Source organism: Cornus florida, unplaced genomic scaffold, assembly GCF_030987335.1.
Source record: "Cornus florida cultivar Cherokee Brave unplaced genomic scaffold, ASM3098733v1 CherokeeBrave_3.0.0_Hap2_Chr03, whole genome shotgun sequence".
NCBI lineage: Eukaryota > Viridiplantae > Streptophyta > Magnoliopsida > Cornales > Cornaceae > Cornus > Cornus florida.
In genome coordinates, this window is record NW_026775573.1 from 51,861,732 (window position 1) to 51,876,978 (window position 15,247).

The window sequence follows — 15,247 nt, forward strand, 5'->3', positions numbered from 1 at the left end:
TAATGTGCAATCTGCATGGCAAAATCAGTATTTGTATATATATATATATGATGTCCATAAATAAATAAATAATATGTTTTAGAGTAGTCAAAGTCAACTAAATTCTGTGCACGACCAAAGTACATACTGAAACTGAACGGGAGGAAACACATGTAACAAAAAATGTGGACTATGTCCAAACCATGCTACAAAGTACTTCAAGAGGATTTTACCTTAAGAAACAAATGTTTGTCCAAAATATTTGAGGATATAAATGACGTTAAAATATACAAGTCATTGGGAGAAGGGCCGCCCTGGGCTTAGTCGGCCCACCAAAATTTGACCCAACCTATATAGTTATACTAGGCCTCAAAATTTGGCCCAAAACAAAAATTGATCCTACAAAAATTTAAAAAAATGCTGATAGAAAAATAAAAAAATGTTGGCCCATAATAGAAATAAAACGTTTGGGTTTAGGGGCCCAATTTTGTTCAGTTTGGCTGTCTTTTAGAAACTGAAATTTCTTTACCCATTTTTATGTTTTTCGAATCAAGAAAAAAAATGAAAAAACGAATTGTGTTCTAGGGCTCCTGTCGCTCCTCGAAGTCGAAGGATAAGATTTGGGTTTGTGTTTGTGTTTGGGAGATCAGTTTCAGTTTCATCACGAGCAGCGCCCAAAAGATTACAAGTAAGTAACTCATTTAATCATTCCAATTTATGGTACTGGGTTCCTTTTTCGCTTTTTCCAATCTGAAATTGATTTTTTTTTTTTTTTATGCCGCGTGTTTATGGAATCTTTTATCTCCTTTTTGATCAATTTGAATCTAATTTCATTGGTCTGGTTGATTATTGAATTTTGAAAACTTATGGGATGCTTGAAATGGAAGATTTACCCCTTACCTTAGAGGCTTAGAACAAAAAATGCTTGAAATCATGCAGGTTACACGGCAATCATTCTGGCTTCATTTATATTAATTCTTTCTTTACAAGGAATGTGGATTGAACCTTGCCTTGGACTTAAATGATTTTGCAGAGAAAACTGAGAAAGGGCTGTTATATATATGAATAGAATTTAAGTCGTACCTAATATTACAAGAAAGATCTATGAATTGAAGATTGTGTTAATAATTCGAGGGTTTTTTTGGGGCGATATTTGTCTTCTAGGATGCATGTGAAAGTGAAAGAAAGAGTTAAGAGTACTAGTGTGAATTGGGTGTTTAATATTAAATAGAAAGTGAGATTGTTTGCTTTGGTTTTGACAAAGTTCTACATCTGTATAAGAGGTCATGAAGTTGATTGGTTAGAGTTTGTCTTTTTTTTAGCTGTTGAGTTCTATTGAATTATGTATTTAATTGATAACTAGTAACATCTATATACGGAGGTCTGATAAGCTGCAGAGAGGTGTTAATGAAGTTTAGAGGGAGTAAGTGACAGAGATGGAACATGGGGGCATCAGATGACCTTTGTGTGTGTATATATATATATATATATATATATAAGTATATATATATATCTTATATACACAGAATTTGGTAAGGGAATGGGGAGATATTCTCAGCTAGTGTGGGTTTCTCTGTTTAGGGTATTCTGTAATTCCATAGAATTGATAATGAATTCCAGGAAAAATATACTAGTACATTATTTATTTGGATGCCTTGAAAATAATTGTTTACTATTGTTTTGACAACTAAGGGTATATTTGTATAGATAATCAAAGTGGAATTCAATCTTCCGTACAAACTAAAACATCAATTCTTTTTCTGATTATGGACACTGCACAGGCGCACAATTATTTATTAATGGTGATAAATTTGTAGTTATTAGTTAGTTGTCTTATACACACTGCACAGACGCACAATTATTTGTTGGTGGTGATAAATTTATAGTTATTAGTTAGTTATCTTACGCACACTGCACAAACGCACAATTTTTTGTTGGTGGTGATAAATTTATTGTTATTAGTTAGTTGTCTTATGCATACTGCACATACGCATAATTATTTGTTGGTGGTGATAGATTTATAGTTATTAGTTAGTTGTCTTATGCACCTTGCATAGACGCACAATTATTTGTTGATGGTGATAAATTTATAATTATTAGTTAGTTGTCTTATGCACATGGCACATACATATAATTATATTAGTTGTAGAATTTGAAAATACCGTGTGAAAATTCCGTACTCTTATAAATAACAGTGCACTGGGCACATTGTAGTCATTCTTGCCCGTGCGTGTTGTACACGTGCCCACACACGTACAACATGGGCGGCTGTGATGTGCCCGATGCACAGTGTACCCGGCACATTGTATATATTCTCAACTTCAAGACATTCTCCCAGGTACAAAACCTCAACAAGCAGTACTTGAGTCCAAAACTAAAAATTTCTTATGGAGGTTCATGAGCTGGGTGAGTGTCCCAAGGTTTTAGCCTTGACAATTGGGAGTTGGCTTTTGCCTTTGTGGCTGGGCTTTGACCATTTGACTTGACATGATGGTCCTTACTTTGATTTGTTTTGGAGGGTGCCACATGGTGGCATGCCATGTTAAGAGAAAGGAAAATGTTTTTAAAGTTGGAAGAGTTGTAAAGAATTTCTTGACCCAATGTTTTTAATGGGTTATGTGTGTAAAATATGAGGAAGTGGAACCCCAACTTCCTTGTATCTGGCATAAATGACCAACCAAGAATATTCGGTTAAGGAATTCTACTACTCTTCGGCCTACTCTAAGAGAAAATCTCCACTAAGTCAAATGCATTTAATGTTGTGTCTTTGTCATTTAATGTCCAAAACTACCATTTGAGACTCCACTGAAATCATTAAATGAACTGTTACAAATCCTAAGAATTGATTTGATCACGGAAAAACAGTTACATGGTCTGGGACTATATCATCGGGGCCAATCCCAATCTTATTTTCTCCTTGTCATGGCACATGAACTCCCTGCTTTCACCACCATTAAATCCCCATGGTTTGAAAACTCCGCCTCCTTCCAACTCTTTTTTTGTTTTGTTTTTAGGCCCCCTCACTTTGTGTATAATATCCCTCATTTATTGTTATTTGTTATCTTACCACCAAAGAATCCCTACAAAGCTTTAAATAATTCAATCTTCAATTATACCTTACCAATCTAGAATTAACATTTTACAATTACAATTTTTATTTGAAAATTGATTTGTAATTTAATTTTTGGTTTAACTATTTAAAGACGCTTAAATTTTTTTGCTAATGATTGGATTTTTTTTTAAGTCATTTTATAATTCATGTTTAGTGAATTGCACGTTTTACCAGAGATGCCAAATTGTCCCAAACTCTTAACACTGCTGTTGCGATCGATTAATTTTGGATCTCCATTGAAAGGAATACCTAAATATTTTTTCAATCATATGCCTATCCTCCGTAATTTGGATCTATCATATACTATACCATCATCTCGTTGCCTTCTTCTGTCTCAAATTTGGTAAACCACTGCTTTTGAATTACTGCTATAATTTGAAGGTTCTGGTGAATTAAGTGGACTTAAGAGACTTGAGGTGCTCTCTCTTGTAACAAACGCTATGGTATATATGCCTTGTGTGATTTGGGAGTTAATTGCCTTAGATGTTAAAAATTTTCATGTTTGGCGATCAGTGTCAAAAATGATGCCATGGATCCCAATGGAATGTTGTCCAGTCTTTGTCTGTTAGAAGAATTGAAAGTTGTAGGAGATATGAATGCAAATATTGGGGTAACAGCAGAAAGAAGCTGGCAATGTTTGCAAAATGAGGTTGCTTTTTTGACGCGGCTATCTTCACTTGGATTCAGATTTGAAAGTGCGGGTGATCTCAAGCATTTTGTCTAAATAGTAAACTGTGGAGAGATGGAAGCATAACAAAGTTCCGTCTTTCTGTTGGATGTATGCTCGTATCGAGTAATGAACACAAACCATGCAAGAGGTTTTTGTCTTGCGCATTAGGTGATGAATGTGAAGTACTTACGGAAGAACTCAAGCACTCAGAGGTTATTGCATTACAGTATTGAGAATTACCTAGAAAACTGTTGGATTTCGGCATGGAAAACATGGATGGTTTGAAATATTGCAGGCTTTACAAATGTGGTGCGCTTGAAAACATTGTAGATGAAGATGGAATACAAGTGGACGTTTTGTCAAAGTTAGAATGCCTCATATTGAAAAAAATTGAGAATTTGCAGAGCATTTGCTAGAGATCACCAATGCAATCAAGAATAATTAGCAGCAGCCGCAACTTCATTAGCCTTTGTCTTCGACGATTGGAAATAAGTCATTGCAATGAGTTGAAGACACTCTTCACATGGGAAACGACTCCACTTGATTTGGAATTATTGAACATTTTTTACTGTTCAAAATTTGAAGAGATGATTTCCGGCTGAGAACGTTAATGAGGGATCCAACAATCCTCAATATGTTACACTGCCAAAACTGAAGTATTTAGAACTTAAATTACTATCTGCATTCGTTGGCTTCTCATCAAAGGAGAATTTTTCCTTGTGTTGTCCTAAGTTACTATTTTTTTTTTTTTTTTTTTTTTTTTTATCTCATTTCCAAAGTTACCAATACTTCCTTTTGGCGTAGATGGTGCACCTAATTTTGGTGGGAAACATTGAAATGGGAAGCCGATACTGTTAAATCATAATTCGACCCCTCTCTACGTAATGAAATTAAAATGTGTATATATATATACACACATATTCAACTATCTTCTCTAACATGGAATTAAGTAAGTAAACATTCTCTCTGTACTATTTTCTTATCATTCTTCCTTTAAAACCGAATTTGCAGAATATCTGTTGCATATATGCTTCAATTGTTGTATCATTACATTGCTTATATATATATATATACATACCTTTTTCTTTTTCTTTTTCTCTTTATCTCTCTCTCTATATATATATAATATAATATATATATATAGAGCACAAAATGTTTAGACATATCCCCTTCTCATTCTCTTTTTGTACCGTCTTTTAGAGTTATATTTGAATTATGGTAATTATTCAGTGAATGGCTTATTTGCAGGTGAATTCTCGGTGCAAGGTGGAATAAAGCTTGATGAATTTCTAGTGCGAAGAACAAAGCTTGATTATGTATTTATGTTTTTTCATATTTATTCAACGTTGATATTTGTATTAAGAGTTCATATTATCTATGTACATGTTTATTGCTTTTGGTTGTTTGGAATATGGGATTTGTAACAGACATTTGATATATAATGGCTTGTTTAACCGTCAATTTACCACTATACCATATCTATTTGCCATTTCTCAATCTATTGCATTTACCTTCTCTCTCTGTCACTCCTTTCCTTCAGATGATTAATATGTTATAATTTTTAGTCGCTAAATAATTCGTTTTTTTTTTTTAAGTATAAAAAAGTATCGATTTTTTCAAATAAAAGGAAATAATTAAATATATTCATTAATTAACTAAGGATTAAAAGAATAAAAAAATAAATCTAAATATTTAAAAAATATTAATGAAAGAAGAAACAACGATCAATGTTTATATAAGAAGTTTCGTTGCAAGGGGCAAGCAAACTGAAAGGAAGCTTCCTCAATTGCACCTGAGAGAGCAATTTTGTGAGGCACTGTGGACGCGGAATTGATGTGTTCTAGCAGAGAAGATGAGTTGTCTTCCTATTTCTTAAGTCACCGGTGTAATTCCCGCGTAATTGTTATAGATACTATGATAGGTTTAGGGATTTCGTAAACTATTATTTTGCTTTTTTGGTAAATTATTTGGAGGTGAATGAATTGTACCTCGACGTATTAAGGGTTCATGGGTGCAGCACCCCCACTGCTACACATGAGTAAGGTTTTTTTTTCTTTCTTTTTTTTTGAAAATTTAAGCAACTTTTGTATATAATAGGAATATACAAATGGTGGGACTTAGGCCCAAAAAGTAAAATTACAAGCCCATAGGCTGCAAATTACAAGTTAGATATTGGACAATGCCCATATATTGGACAAAGCCCAAACACAAGTTAGATATTGACTACCAGTAATGGAGGATCATCAATTCAGTCCGGTCCAACACAGATGAAGCAAGGAACAAACAAAGTTGAAGCGGGATATTAGAAGAGTCGAGTCCACAAAATGCTAGAAAACAGCATTATTTTAGGAGTGTTGCTTTTGCCATAGGGTCAAGAAACTGTCCCAACAGAAATTGCAAGGAAGCTTCGTTGAGGAGTTGGTGGATTATTCTTCTTTCCTTTTGCGCCACATCTTTATGGTGTGTATGATAGGACCTTTGTGAGGCACTATGGACGGAATTGCTAGCTGTCTTTTAGCATAGATGATGACTTTACTTCCTATTTTCTAAGTCACCAGTGTAGTTCTCGCGTAATTGTTATAGATACGTAAGGTTCTAATAAAAATAATACTTGACTGCTTACTGTTGAGTAATCTATTCTTACTGATTGCTAACGTAGTTTAACAAAAAATGTATACATAGACTTCCTTCTGTTGATAAAATAATGTATCATATATTATAGTATAATTTATTTAAATATTATTTGTAAATATAATATTTATTATAATAATCTATATATATATTTATATAGTTTAATATCAAGAAAATAAAACTATAAAAGAACCTGATAAAGTCGAGGTTAGAATTTAATTCTATAGCCTTAAGACAGATACGCCCCGTTGCGGTGCTAACGGACTCTTCGGCGTCTATCTCCCAAGATACAACGACTTTTCTTCCTTTGGTAGTAGCACTTCAAACCAATGGAATAGGCGAACCGGCTCGGTGTAATACTCTCTGTTGAACTCAGACTCGGAGATCAGGATTGAACCTTAACTCGGAGACCAAGATTGAACCCAAACTTGGAAACCAAGGTTCGAACCCAATCCAAACCAGTTTAGGTTGAACCCAAACCAGTGACTGAACCGAACAAAGAAGAATTAGAAGAATAAATTCAGAAGAAGAGAAGAAGATTTCTGAATTGGTGTGAATTGAAATGAACCCAATGATGGGTATTTATAGGCTTGTTGGTGCCTATTCTGAATGGGTGCACCCATAGTCTGAATGGGTGTAACCATTGTTGACCAATCAAAATTAAAAATCTGTTTGTGGTTTTTAATTTGTAAAAGGTGCAACCCTTGGTTCAAACAAAAACTGTTTTATGGTTTTTGATTTGAATTTAAACCCAAAACAGATTAAGCCCAGCAAGCAAACTTCGGCAGCCCAACCCAGCGTGCTCCACCCGCAAGCCCACTTAAATAAGTCCAGTAAATAAAATAACCACACAGGCCCAGTCCAACTTTGTATAAAAAGGTTAGACCCATTTTACAATTAAGCCCCGCCCCGCCCAAGCCTGAACCGGACCGGGTGGCGCGCGCGCGTGTGGTAGTTGGTTCGGATCCAGGCTAGCCTAGGTCCTCCCCCTCTTAAAAACTTGGGTGCCCTTGGGCCCAAACCCAAATCCCATACTAGACATATATATACTCAAGGTTGTTTTGCTACTTTTTTGATGTGGGACAAGCATTTCCCACTTTATTCACACCCATTTAGGCTTTATAAATCACTTACTTTGGAGCCAATTTCTCATTCACCCGGAAACGGATTTGAGAAAATAAATATACCACGTTCATCTCCTCGCAGAGAGGAACGCGCTCGTCAATAGATTCACAAAAAATTCTTAGCAGAATCTTTTAAAAATCCTTCCAAAGTTTGCGTTTTCTAATGCCGTTTCCAACAATCCCCCACATGAATGAAAATTTGCGCAAGTTACAAAAGGAGAAGATACAGAGACTATAGAGAGTACTATTGGAAAGTTACTGCATCGGGATAGGTAGCTTTTGGCCTTGAACCTTCCCTAGTGTATTACTATCGGATTTACTGGCTAACCAGTGAACATTATGTCTTGAACTGTTCAGCCGTTGATGTAAACCAAGACAATAGCAAACACACAATTCCTTCCCACACAAAGTCGGTTCTCACGGTTGTGTTCATATGGCCCTGAACAACGCCTGGTATTTCATGAGCGCTCCAGAAAACTTAGCCTTAGAAGTTCTCATATAAGCGGCCCCACTTCACACTCATATAGGTGACTTCTTATTAAGAGTATCCTACCATACCCCACTTGAATTTTCAAGGTATAAGAGTCATTAAAAGCATAGCTTATCCTACTCATCGCTGTAGGTAACACTGTCTCATCGTAGAAATGGGTAGAAGATTGAATCTTCCCAGTGCTTCTAGTGAGCCATTCAGAATTTCTGTTGTCCCTTTGAACCTAAATCTTGGGATCTCCAGTCAACTAGGTTGGGTTTCCATTAAGATGACTCGTTAGCTTTCGGCTTTAATCCCATTCCCCTCGATGAACTATATACTTGCTCTCTTGTCAAACCTTTTGTAAACGGATCCGCTAAGTTATCTTTTGACCTGATATAATCTATTGAGATTATCCCACTTGAGAGTAATTGTCTAACGGTATTATGTCGTCGACGTATATGTCGAGACTTACCGTTGTACATATTACTTTGTGCCCTTCCAATTGCTGATTGACTATCACAATGTATACATATAGCGGGCACCGGTTTAGGCCAATTTGGAATATCTTCTAAGAAATTACGAAGCCACTCAGCTTCTTCACCTGCTTTATCCAAAGCATAGATTTCATAGTGGATCTGGCAATACAAGTTTGTTTTGAAGATTTCCAAGATATGGCACCTCCTCCAATAGTAAAGACATAGCCACTTGTGGATTTAGAATCCTTTGTATCTGATATCCAATTAGCATCACTGTATCCTTCAAGTACTGCTGGATATCTAGAATAATGTAATCCATAACTTATAGTATATTTTAAATACCTTAGAACCCTAATTATTGCAGTCCAATGGTTCTTTCCTGGATTACTAGTATATCTACTCAATTTATTAACTGAGTATGCTATGGCTGGTCGTGTGCAATTCGTCAAATACATTAAGCTTCCTATAATGCGAGAATACTCAAGTTGTGATATGCTAGGACCAGTATTTTTCGATAAATGAAGATTTACATCAACAGGAGTCTTTACAAGACTACTATCCCTTTTATTAAACTTTTCTAATATTTTCTCAATATAGTGAGATTGAGATAATACTAGACCATCTGATGTTCTAGAAATCTTAATTCCTAGTATGACATCAGCTATACCTAAATCTTTCATATCAAAATTTTTGGTCAACAACTTTTTATTAGTTTTGATTATAACATCATTACTACCCATTATTAGCATATCATCCACATATAGGCACACAATGACATATCCATTTTGAGTGTTTTTCACATACACACATTTATCACACTCATTAATTTTAAAACCATTTGACAACATCACTTTGTCAAATTTTTCATGCCATTGTTTAGGTGCTTGTTTTAATCCATATAAGGATTTTACAAGTTTGCACACCTTCTTTTCTTTTCCTGGAACTATAAACCCTTCAGGTTGTTCCATATAGATTTCCTCCTCTAATTCACCATTTAAAAAGGCAGTCTTAACATCCATTTGATGTATTTCTAAGTTTTGCAGTGCTGCAATAGCTAGTAACAATCTAATGGATGTTATTCTTGTGACTGGTGAATATGTATCAAAATAATCCAAGCCTTCTTTTTGCCTGTATCCCTTAGCAACAAGTCGGGCTTTATATTTTTCAATTGAACCATCAGGTTTCATCTTCCTCTTGAAAATCCACTTATACCCCAAAGGTTTAGTACCAGGAGGAAGATCCACCAGCTCCCAAGTATGATTTTGCATGATGGATTCAATTTCACTATTTATGGCTTCTTTCCATAAATTAGCTTCAGGAGAAGACATAGCTTCCTTGTAGCTTTATGGCTCATTCTCCAATATATATGTCAGAAAATCAGGACCGAATGACTTAGACGTTCTAGCTCTTTTGCTACATCTAGGTTCTTCCTCATTTTCATCATCTATAGACTCTTGGTCTATATTCTCTTGTATATTGCTATTAGCAGTATCATAATTTCTTTTAAGAGGATTTTTGCATGGAAATATATCCTCAAAGAAATAAGCATTCCTTGACTCAATAATTGTATTGACATAGATATCAGGAATGTCTGATTTATGCACAAGAAAACGATATGCACTACTATTCTGTGCATAGCCTATGAAAATACCATCAAAGGTTTTTGGTCCTATCTTAACTTTCTTAGGAGTAGGAACCGCAACCTTAGCTAAACACCCCCACACTTTTAAGAATTTATAGGAAGGTTTTTGACCTTTCCATAATTCATAAGGTGTCACATTTGATTTCTTTTGAGGTACCTTGTTGAGAACATAATTAGCAGAGAGCAAAGCTTCCCCCCACAAATTCTGGGTTAAACCAGAACTTATCAACATAGCATTCATCATTTCTTTTAAGGTACGGTTTTTGCGTTCAGCAACACCGTTCTGTTGAGGTGAATAAGGAGCGGTAGTTTGGTGAATAATACCATGTTCTGAGCAAATGTCAGCGAATGGTACTTCGTATTCACCACCTCTGTCACTTCTAAACATCTTTATCTTTTTTCCAAGTTGATTCTCAACCTCATTCTTGTAATGTTTAAACATTTCCAAGGCTTCATCTTTACTTCTTAACAAGTATACATAACAATATCTTGTGCAGTCATCAATAAAAGTAACGAAATACTTTTTCCCACCTCTAGTTGGCACAGATTTAAAGTCACAGATATCACTGTGAATTAATGCTAGAGGTTCAGTACTTCGCTCTATGGAATGAAATGAGGTTCTAGTCAATTTTGCTTCTACACATGTTTGGCATTTTTTATTTAAATCAATATTAAATTTAGGTATAGATTCCATGTTAATTAATCTACGAATAGTATCATAATTAACATGTCCTAACCTACCATGCCATACATCAGATGAGTCAATAATATAAGCAGAAGAAGCACTAGCTTTATTATTATCATTAATAGCTTTGGGTACAACAGTCATTACATTGAACTTAAATAGTCCATTACTTAGATACCCTTTGCCCACATACACCCCATTCTTAGTCAGCACAAACTTATCAGATACAAAGACCAGCTTGAACCCATTCTTGCTTAGTAGTGACCCAGAGACCAAGTTCTTCCTGATGTCTGGTACATGCAGCACATTATTAAGAGTGAGCTCTTTCCCTGAGGTCATTAGTAGCTTGATCTTTCCTTGTCCTTCAACCTTTGCAGTAGAAGAATTCTCCATGTAGAGTTGTTCTTCATTATTTATAGTTTCATAGGTAGTGAACATCCTCTTTTCAGAGCAAACATGACGAGTAGCTCCTGTGTCCACCCACCATTCTCTGTTGTTGCTTACCAGGTTGATTTCAGAAACCACAGCTGAAAGATTTAACTCTGATACATCAGCTGTCAACTTATCTTCTTCAGCTATGTGCACCTCAGTGGTCTTCTTCTTGGGGTTATGATGTGTTTTGCGGCTACGACAATCTTTAGCTCGGTGTCCTAGCTTGCCGCATATGAAACACTTCCCAGTGAACTTCTTGTAGTTTCCTTGGCTGAGACCTTATCCAGAGTGCTTCCTCTTCTTATTTTTCTGTCCTGCTTCCACTACATTTGCCTTTAACACCATTGAAGAATTTTCGGCTCTCTTTTCAGATGTACGGTTATCTTCTTCAATTCTCAGCCTGACAATTAAGTCTTCGAGCCCCATTTCCTTGCGCTTATGCTTCAAGTAATTTTTGAAATCTTTCCAAGTAGGTGGCAGCTTTTCAATGATTGAAGCTACTTGAAAGGATTCACTCAATGTCATCTTCTCAGCATGTATCTCATGTAGGATCAGCTGGAGCTCCTGCACTTGGCTCACGACTGTCTTGGAGTCTATCATTTTGAAGTCTAGAAATCGTCCAACCACGAATTTCTTCAAGCCAGCATCCTCTGTTTTATACTTTTTGTCTAACGACTCCCAAAGCTCTTTAGCAGTATTTATTAGACTGTACACATTATATAAGGTGTTGTCCAATCCATTGAGGATGTAGTTCTTGCATAGGAATTCTCCATGCTTCCATGTATCAACAGCTCCAAGCTTGGTAATGTCTGTATCACCCTCATCTAACACTGGAGCAGTCTCAGTCAGATACTTGCTTAGATTCAGAGTTGTAAGGTAGAACATCATTTTCTGTTGCCACCTTTTAAACTCCGTCCCATTGAATTTTTCGGGCTTCTCCCCATGACTAACGGGAACATTAGGCATGGTAATACTCGTACTTGCCATTTGTCTGTTATATATTGATATACAGACCACGAGTCAAATTATAATAATTATAACAACAATAATAATTAAATAATTATTACTATAGTATAAAGATGTCTGTCTTAAGATTGTTGATAAAATAATGTATCATATACTATAGTATAATTTATTTAAATATTATTTGTAAATATAATATTTATTATAATAATCTATATATATATATATTTATATAGTTTAATATCAAGAAAATAAAACTATAAAAGAACCTGATAAAGTCGAGGCTAGAATTTAATTCTATAGTCTTAAGACAGATACGTCCCGCTACGGTGCTAACGGACTCTTCGGCGTCTATCTCCCAGGATACAACGACTTTTCTTCCTTTGGTAGTAGCACTTCAAACCAATGGAATAGGCGAACCGGCTCGGTGTAGTACTCTCTGTTGAACTCAGACTCGGAGACCAGGATTGAACCCTAACTCGGAGACCAAGATTGAACCCAAACTTGGAAACCAAGGTTCGAACCCAATCCAAACCAGTTTAGGTTGAACCCAAACCAGTGGCTGAACCGAATAAAGAAGAATTAGAAGAAGAAATTCAGAAGAAGAGAAGAAGATTTCTGAATTGGTGTGAATTGAAATGAACCCAATGATGGGTATTTATAGGCTTGTTGGTGCCTATTCTGAATGGGTGCACCCATAGTCCGAATGGGTGCAACCATTGTTGACCAATCAAAATTAAAAATCTGTTGATGGTTTTTAATTTGTAAAGGGTGCAACCCTTGGTTCAAACAAAAACTGTTTTATGGTTTTTGATTTAAATTTAAACCCAAAACAGATTAAGCCCAGCAAGCAAACTTCGGCAGCCCAGCCCAGCGTGCTCCACCCGCAAGCCCACTTAAATAAGTCCAGTAAATAAAATAACTACACAGGCCCAGTCCAACTTTGTGTAAAAAGGTTAGACCTATTTTACAATTAAGCCCCTCCCCGCCCAAGCCCGGACCGGACCGGGCGGCGCGCGCGTGTGTGGTAGTTGGTTCGGATCCAGGCTAGCCTAGGTCCTCCCCCTCTTAAAAACTTGGGTGCCCTTGGGCCCAAACCCAAATCCCATACTAGACATATATATACTCAAGGTTGCTTTGCTACTTTTTCGATGTGGGACAAGCATTTCCCACTTTATTCACACCCATTTAGGCTTTATAAATCACTTACTTTGGAGCCAATTTCTCATTCACCCGGAAACGGATTTGAGAAAATAAATATACCACGTTCATCTCCTCGCAGAGAGGAACGCGCTCGTCAATAGATTCGCAAAAAATTCTTAGCGGAATCTTTTAAAAGTCCTTCCAAAGTTTGCGTTTTCTAATGCCGTTTCCAACACCTTCATCTTCCCCACTCAGTCCTTATCTGCAATGCGAGTGGCTACCGAGCCAAAGTGTGAGCAGAGGATTCGCACTTCTCACATGATCCCTATTTGCCTATGCTTGTTGTTCTTCGTCTTCAGAGAGGAGAGAATTTGTTGAATTTGGTGAAGAATGGCACGACTTTGGTTGTGCTTGGTGTTCTTCGCCTTCAGGGCCCTCTGGATTTCTGATTCTCTCAAAATCTGGACCTTCTGGATTTCTGAGTCTCTGGATTTCTGGATTCTGAATTTGTGTCTCTGACTTTGTCTGAATTTCTGGACTTTTGTTGTGTCTAAATTTCTGGACTTCTGACTTCTAAGTCTCTGAATTTCTGGACTCTGAATTTGTGTCTGAATTTCTAGGCTTCTGAATTCTGAATTTGTGTCTGAATTTTTGGACTTCTGAATTCTGAGAATTTGTGTCCTTTGTTGAATTTGAAGAAGAACGGCACATCTTTGGATGTGCTTGTTGCTCTTTGTCTTCAGAGATGAGAGAATTTGCGACTTTGGACATGCTTGGTGTTCTTCGCCTTCAGGTTTGCCCTCGGAATTTCTGGCCCTCTGGATTTTTCTGGATTTCTGAGTTTCTGGATTTCTGGACTCTGAATTTGTGTACCCCTTCCTCCTTCCTCCAAACCTCTATTTATAGGTTTCTTTGATTAATAAGATGATGACACGTGTCATTTCCTGATAAGGATAAAATAATAACTGGGCCGGGCCGGTTATATTATGATAATTATCCTTAAAAATAATTATTCTAAATATATTTTATTAGGAATAATTATCTGTTTATTTAACCATCTGGGTTGGGCTAATTAAATAATTTAACTGGACCAAGTTTGGACCAATTAAATAACTTAATTAAACATTAGGCTTATATTTAATGGATCCATTTGTCAAAACCAAAGCCCACTAAAATTTTAGTGTCTACAGTTTGTCTGAAAGGACTTTTGTGAGGCACCATGGATGCAAAATTGCTAGCTATCTTCTAGCAGAGAAGATGACTTCACTTCCTATTTACTAAGTCACTAGTAGAGTTTTCGCGTAATTGTTATAGATACACAGTGTTCTGATAAGAATAATACTTGGCTACTCATTATTAGGTAATTCATTCTTACTGATGTAATTCAACAAAAAATATACACAGACTTCTTTCATCTTCCCTGCTCAGTCCTTATCTACAATGCGAGTGGCTGCCGAGGCGAAGTGTGAGCAGAGGATTCACCATTCTCACAAGGTCCCTATTTGCCGGTGCTTTTTTCGGAGTGGGAGCAGAAATCCCTTCTAACTGAACCCTAGAGGTATTCGAAAGGATGGTGGCATATGTGATATTACGCGTATATATAATTTGTGATTACAAAATTAAGAAAGTAATAAAATCAAGAAATTAGATGCAAATTTATTTTAAAAATATATATATTATTATCCTTATTTATTATTTTTTTATTATTATTATCTTGTATGTGATATTACGAGTGTAGGTCCCAGTTGGGTTCTTGTATCGACCATGTGTTTGTCGTTTTGTTCATTCCTTTGGAGTTAATCCTTGAATGACGTCAGACCAATTTGAATTGTTAATGACGTGGCTTGGTCATGTCCACAGATTTGTTGTTAAGGTGTGAAGAACATTACAAGGAGGCTTACTTTGTGGATCCCCCGTT

The 15,247-nt window shown here is 36.1% G+C and overlaps 1 long non-coding RNA gene across 1 annotated transcript; it reads left to right on the forward strand.

Moving 5' to 3' along the window:
• The first annotated feature begins 319 nt into the window (after window positions 1-319).
• On the forward strand, window positions 320-5,222 carry LOC132300514 (uncharacterized). The gene is made up of 2 exons (XR_009480463.1): window positions 320-667; window positions 5,010-5,222. It is a non-coding gene; the product is annotated as an uncharacterized LOC132300514 (long non-coding RNA).
• The last annotated feature ends 10,025 nt before the right edge of the window (window positions 5,223-15,247 follow it).